The 7,136-nt window shown below is 36.4% G+C and overlaps 1 pseudogene; it reads left to right on the top strand.

Moving 5' to 3' along the window:
* Positions 1-4,841: 4,841 nt before the first annotated feature.
* LOC107765464 (cytochrome P450 71D7-like) lies at positions 4,842-7,136 on the top strand (annotated as a pseudogene).

Genomic DNA, 7,136 nt, shown 5'->3' with positions numbered 1-7,136 from the left:
GGAAAACTTCGAAGAATCATTCCTCATCTCCTAAGGGGTATTTTGTAAACTGTAGTAACAAATTCTCCACATTGGAAAATCCGCCCACAGAAATAAAAATAATAGAAAACTATTTCCTAAATTCTGAAATAATTCTAAATTAAGCATTGATAACGTGGCTTTACCAAATACTCTCAATCAAAACGTGTCTGACATGGAGGTCAGTAATTTACACAACATCCAGGCCCTAATTATGCCCTCTAATCAAATTATCGAAGATAATAATGCTACAAAAAACGACATAATCCTTGAAAGAAAAGATTCTTCTTCCCATAACCATTCCCTAAACCTTCCTATTAAAATTAAGAATTCCTCTAACATCTGCATGGATGAAGATCAGGCCCCAAAACACATGTCCCACATGCCCCCACCTTCTAGCCATTTGGCCAATAGAAAACATCACGTGCCTAACCCTACCACTACACCAAATCAACTTAAATTCTCTTCTCCTACATGCAAAGAAAGCATGTAAATAGACTAAATCATTAACACCCTAGATAATCCTTCTACTGAAATCCCTATAACTTCCAGTGACCAACCCGTCCGAACAAATATAAATCAACCCCTAAGTAGTCACTATGCCAAGAATTCCTATATCACAAAGAAGGAGATTCAGACTTGTTCAAATCCTAAAGCACCAAAGAGCTCATACAATGGCCAACCAACACCCAAATTTGAATAACCAACAGGGAAACGAAACAGTTTTCTTCATACAACCACATGTCAAGATCACCAACCTCTATCATAGATAGAACAGGCATTGATGGGCCATGCAGTAGCTTTTAACATGATGCTAGATGGCCAGGAAACAGTGATCATCCTCCAAAACTCTCACTTCCTAGCCCAACTTGTCTTCGAGCTAATGCATATGGCCATGAGCAACTATCACAATCATGTTTGGCTAAACAATATACTTCAACCGTTGGCTCCCAACTTGAATGCACACCAAGCCCAAGCCATGAGGAACCAGTGGAAACTTCCTTACCACTTCAATCCCCTCCAACCACAGAATATGTCATTGGATCTCCCTTTATTTCCCCTAGGGGAGATCCAGAACTTAAACCCAATCTTCATGCCACGGGCAGCAGCCCCCCACTTTCAACAAAATCAAGCTCAAGCAGTCCCCCCAGTAAACAACCCACCTCTACAACCAGAAAATCCCAATGTGCAAGGACACGAAGAGTCACCAGTAGAGAATGTAGACGAAATGAACTTACTAGGGTCGAAAGATATAATAGAATTCTCAAGTCTAAATGATGTAAAGGTCTATCTCTTTAGGGAGATGTAAAAGAAGAGATATGTGCTCAGTTGCCCCCAGCCTTGTACAAGTTATCAATGGATATCAGACCTCCACAAGATCCAACAGTGGGGAGCCATGCAATGATATTGGTTCCATCCATGAGGAGGAACCCAATGCTCCATGCAAGAATGGAGAATAGCTCAACCAAAAATCATATTTCAATGATGTATAGGTCTACTAATATAATCATTTGAAATATTTATGTTGATAATAATGACAACTTCCGTATCAACTTCAGGGAGATGGTCGATACTCACAAACACTACATGGTATCTTTGTTAGAAACCCGTATGGAATATCATATCACCCTCCTAAATGATTTTCCCTTTACTAATATGGTCGAGGTCCAAGCAGAAGGTCAAGCTGGGGGTATGATTATCATGTGGGATGGCAGCATAGTGAGAGTGCATGACTTTGTTAGAAGGAACCAAGAGATCCACGTCAATGTTGAGGTAACTCCTTTCAATACCATTTGGTTATTTTCCTCAATATATACGAGTACTAGCTTAGGAAAAAGATATACCCTGTGAAATAATATTAAAAACATTCATATAAATAACTCCAAGCCCTGGCTCCTAGGGGGAGATTTTAATGACATGTTTAGTGCTAATGATAAATTTGGTGGAAATCCAATAAACCGTAGGAGAAGTAATAATTTTTGGAATAGTATCAACAAATGCAACCTACTGGACCTAGGGTATAAAGGATGCAAATATACTTGGACTAATAATAAGAGAAAATCTAGAGGCCTAATTATGAAAATATTAGATAGGATTTTTGTAAATACTGACTGGCTATCCCTTTTTCCAAAGGCTATGGTCACACATCTGCCCATAACCCACTCCGACCATAGCCCATTATTAGTCCAATTAAGTCCAAAAAATATAAATTTCTCAAATAAACCTTTTAGACTTGAAACTATTTGGTGTAGACATCCGGATTTCATTAACATTGTTAAAAAATATTGGTCAAACAATTGCTTATAGCTCAATTTATTTTCAAAAACACGTGTGTGAACTAGAAGAATAAAACATTTGGTGACATTTTAAAAAAATCTTCTAGACCGGCTAAATAGAAGTCAAACCTCCCCATCTTACCAAAGAAATTTCTTTTTGCAAGACTTAGAATCTGAACTCCAATTAGAATCCAACAATATTCTGGAAATGGAGCAAGACTTTTGGGAATTACGCTCCAGCATCTCTTAGTTGAACGATGGGGATGCAAATACAAGGTTCTACCATGTAATGGCCCCAAATCGTATGCGCCGTAATGCCATTATGTATTTTACCAACAATAAAGGTGATTGGACTACTGATCCTACATCTATATTAAATCATACTCTTGCTTTCTTTACAAATGCTTTCACAACATCAAAAACCTCCTCTCACTAAAACTGTTTTTTCCTTCAAACACTTTAAAGCTCCCGGACCGGATGGAATTCATCCTTTTTTTTTTACCAAAAATACTGGCATATCATCAAAAATTCAATAGAGTCCTACTGTTATAAGGTTTTTGATACACAAACTCTGCCACATGGTATAAATGAGAAATTTATTTGTCTAATCCCAAAATTTCCCAATGCAAACAACCTAAAAATTTTTAGACCAATTGGTCTTTGTAATACCTCTTACAAAATCATTACGAAAATAATTGCAAACAGAATAAAACCTCTTTTACCCTACCTCATTAGTCCCCTCCAATCTAGCTTCATTAAAAATAGCATACCCAGTGACAATGCTATTATCGTTTAAGAGCTTATGAATAATCTTCGTAAACAAGAAAAAAACTATCCCTGATATGCTTATAAAAATTTATCTGGAAAAGGCATTTGATAGATTAGAATGGTCTTTTGTCTATAGAACTCTTAGATTCTTCAATTTTCCCCCAAAAATCACTAATTTAATTATGCACTACATTACTACCAGCTCTATGCGAATCCTGGATAACGGGACAACTACTAAATTTTTTAGTCCTAGTAGGGGTATCCGCCAAGAAGACCCCTTATCACCCTACATATTCATTCTTTGCATAGAATTGCTCTCAAAACTCATCAATTATCAGACAAACATTTTACATTGGGACACAATAAAAATCTCTCAAAAAGATCCTTCTTTTTCCCATGTTCTATTTGCAGATGATATCACCCTAATGGGTAAGGCACACAAAAAAACTGGAAACTGCATAAAATCTAGTAAGGATGTTTTCTACTTTTAATCAGGCTTATCCATCAATTACACTAAGTAAAAAATCATCCTTCCAAAACTTTGTCCTCCTCATATTTCTTCCTACTTCTCAAACCTTCTTGGAATGAAGGTTACTCATGATTTTAGAAAATACCTAGGATTCCCAATTCTAAATCATAGTCCAAAGCCTAGAGATTTACAATTCATAATTGAAAAACTTCATAGCAAAATATCTCACTAGAAATATTCCTTTTTAAATATGGCTGGTCAAATAACTCTCGTAACTAGCACTCTAAATACTATCCCTGCTTACTACATGCAGTACACTTATCTACCTGGTAAAATCCTAAAACAAATTGATAAGATACAAAGGGATTTCATTTGGGGGGAGCACTAGCACCTCAAAAAAAAACTCCATTTAGTAAACTGGAATAGTGTCACTAAGAGTAAGCAAGAAGGAGGCCTTGGCATTCATAAAGCTTCCTCCAAGAACATTTCCTTACTAACAGGTCTTTCTTGGAGGCTTTTACAAAATTCAAACACCCCTTTGGCTCAACTCATCTCATATAAATATGTCAACAAAAAATTAATCAACACTTCTTCTTTTATTTGAAAATCCATTCTAAAGGGAAGGAATCTTTGTAATGATGGTATTTTATGGAACCCAAACTCTCAATCAAATATGAACATTTGGTCTTCAAATTGGATTCACGACTCCAATTCACTAAGAAAGAATTTATGTGGTCCAATTAATAAAAAAGACCTTAACATCTTCATCAAAGATATTACAAAAGATGATAAATGTGACCTCACTGATATTTCTTTTGATGTTCCTATTATCCCAATAAAAAAAAATTATGGCAACTCCTGCCCCTAATAATTTTTTTAAAAAGGATATTATGATATGGGGTATCACTTCTAGTGGTCACTTCTCCACTAAATTATGCTACACTCTCATAAATCCCTTTACCACTGCTGAATTAAATTTTGACTTGGGATTTACAATGCCCAAACAAAATCAAATTCTTCTTGTGGAAATGCATGCATAATCATATCCCATGCAGAGCTTTTTTATCCCACATTAGCATGAACATACACAAGGTTTGCACCATTTGTAGAAATAACGTTGAAAATGCACAACACATTTTCATCTACTGCCCCGGCACTCAATCTTGCTGGGCAAATATGGGCATCCCAAATTTGCAGTTAAAAGAAGGTATCCAGTGGTTATTGAGCGTGAAAGAGATTTTTACTCAAAACGTTTTTATTCAAATAACTGAAGGACTATTCTCCCCTTCGCCATTTGGAATATCTGAAAAAATAGAAACAACAACAACATAAATAACCTTAACTATAAGGTTCATCACACCGACATTCTACAACAAGCTTGGAATATAACTTCTTTACATACAAAAAACCCCTTCAAAGAAAGCAGGATTTTAATTGAGATCAGATAGAACAAATCACCCCAAAATACAATCAAGCTGAATGTTGATGGAGCTTTCTCCAAATCTACACTGGAAGCTGGCTTTGATGTTGTTTTCAGAAACAATAATGGAGACTGGATCTTCGGCTACTGCAAGTCAACCTATGCTTCATCTGTCACACATTGTGAACTAATGGCATGAAGGATTGAAAATTGTTCAGGAACTCGATCTTTCTAACATTGATATAGAGACAGACTCAACGGATGTCATATCATTACTTAATGAAAATAACCCTAACTTCTCTAATCTAATTTTTGAATGCAGATCATTAATGCACCAGTTGAAGCACCCAATCCTGAGGCAGAACTTCAGGGAAGGAAATGTTATTTTGCCGAATCTCAAGTGCTAAAGGACAACTATGGCTATAGTATTAGCTCTAAGTATGTTGTTACTACTGTTTGTGAAAAACTAGCCAAGTTTGGCAATGAAAATGTCCTTAGGGACTATGTAAGAACTTTGTAATGTTCCTCTTATTAGTAATATAATATCTTTTGCTTCAAAAAAACGTTTTTTCCACGTAATTTTTTTTCTTTTCTTTCTCTGCTCCAAACACCCCCTACCCCCTCCCCCCCCAAAAAAAAAAGCAAACTTACCTTTTCTTCCTATCCCATTTCTTGGATCTTTTATATCTTGCCGAGAAGCCGATAAATTAGACACAAGTAAAGTAGTCATTACCAACCTCTCTGAGTTATTAAGTCAATTATTCCAATATGGAAGTCTCTTTCTTCATGATCATCTTTCTCTTTGTCCTACCTTTACTGATTGTAATATTCATCAAAATAGGGCAAAAAAGATTGCCTCCAGGACCATGGAAACTCCCGCTCGTTGGAAATTTACATCAGCTGGCTGGAAGCTCTCTGCCCCATGTTGCACTCAAGGAATTAGCTGAGAAACATGGACCTTTGATGCACCTAAAACTAGGCGAGCGTTCAACTATTGTCATATCATCTTATAAAATGCTGAAAGAAGTGATAAAAACAAGCGATGCCACGTTTGCATATAGGCCGGAGATCCTTGTCTCGAAGACCATTACGTACAATAATAGAGACATGGTTTTTGCTCCATATGGTGATTACTGGAGGCAAATGCGCAAATTTTGGATGTTAGAGCTCCTAAGTCCGAAAAGGGTTCACTCGACTTATCCTCTTATGGAGGAAGAGATTTCGGGCTTAGTTAGATCTATACAGGTCTCAGCTGCATGTGGTACGCCAATCAATATGAATGAATGTCTTAACTCGCTCACTTGTGCTATTATTTGCAAAGCTTCAGTTGGAATGGTCTGTAACGATTCGGACTCATTAATTTTTGCAATAAAAGGAATAGCAAGTCTCGCAGGAATTTTCAATATCTTAGATTTGTTCCCGTCCCTCAAGTTTCTTGAGTTCATCATAGGATCCAAGCAAAAGCTAGTTAAATTGCATCAAGAATGTGATCTCCTACTTGAAGAAATTGTTCGGGAACGTGATATTGAAAGGAAGAAAAATAGTTGATCAACGTGATATTCAAAATCTGAAGTACCTGAAATTGGTAGTTAAGGAAACTCTAAGGCTTCATCCTCCTGGTCCATTGTCTTTACCTAGGGAATCAGTAGAGCAGTGCGAGCTTAATGGGTATATCATACCTAAAAAAACTATAGCCCTTGTGAATATGTGGGCAATGGGAAGGGACCATCAATATTGGCATGATCCAGAAAAATTTGAGCCCGAGAGGTTCAATAATGTTATCGAAGTATCAATTCCTTTTGAGTTCTTGGGATTTGGATTCGGGATGAGAGCTTGTCCGGGAATGTCATTTGGTACAGCAACCCTTGAGCTTACTCTAGCTAGATTACTATACCATTTTGATTGGAAACTTCTTAATGGTATGAATTCAGAGGAATTAGATATGACTGAGAAATTTGGTGCTAATGTTGTAAGGAAAAACAACTTGTACTTAATTGCTTCACCATATGATTAATTATTCGACTGATACGATTTGGTTTCCACAAAATTAGTTGCCTAGTGTGTTAAGTATAATAAAGACAAGTCGTTGAGTACTTTCTCTTTTGGTTTCTTTATTTTTCCTTAGTACTTGTACTCCTCATGTACTGGCTAGTTGATCATGGTGTAATAAACTGCAATTTTATTA

This window comes from Nicotiana tabacum, chromosome 5 (assembly GCF_000715075.1).
Source record: "Nicotiana tabacum cultivar K326 chromosome 5, ASM71507v2, whole genome shotgun sequence".
Taxonomy (NCBI): Eukaryota; Viridiplantae; Streptophyta; class Magnoliopsida; order Solanales; family Solanaceae; genus Nicotiana; species Nicotiana tabacum.
The sequence above is the reverse complement of the archived record's forward strand: the minus strand, read 5'-3'. Positions and strand labels throughout refer to the sequence as shown.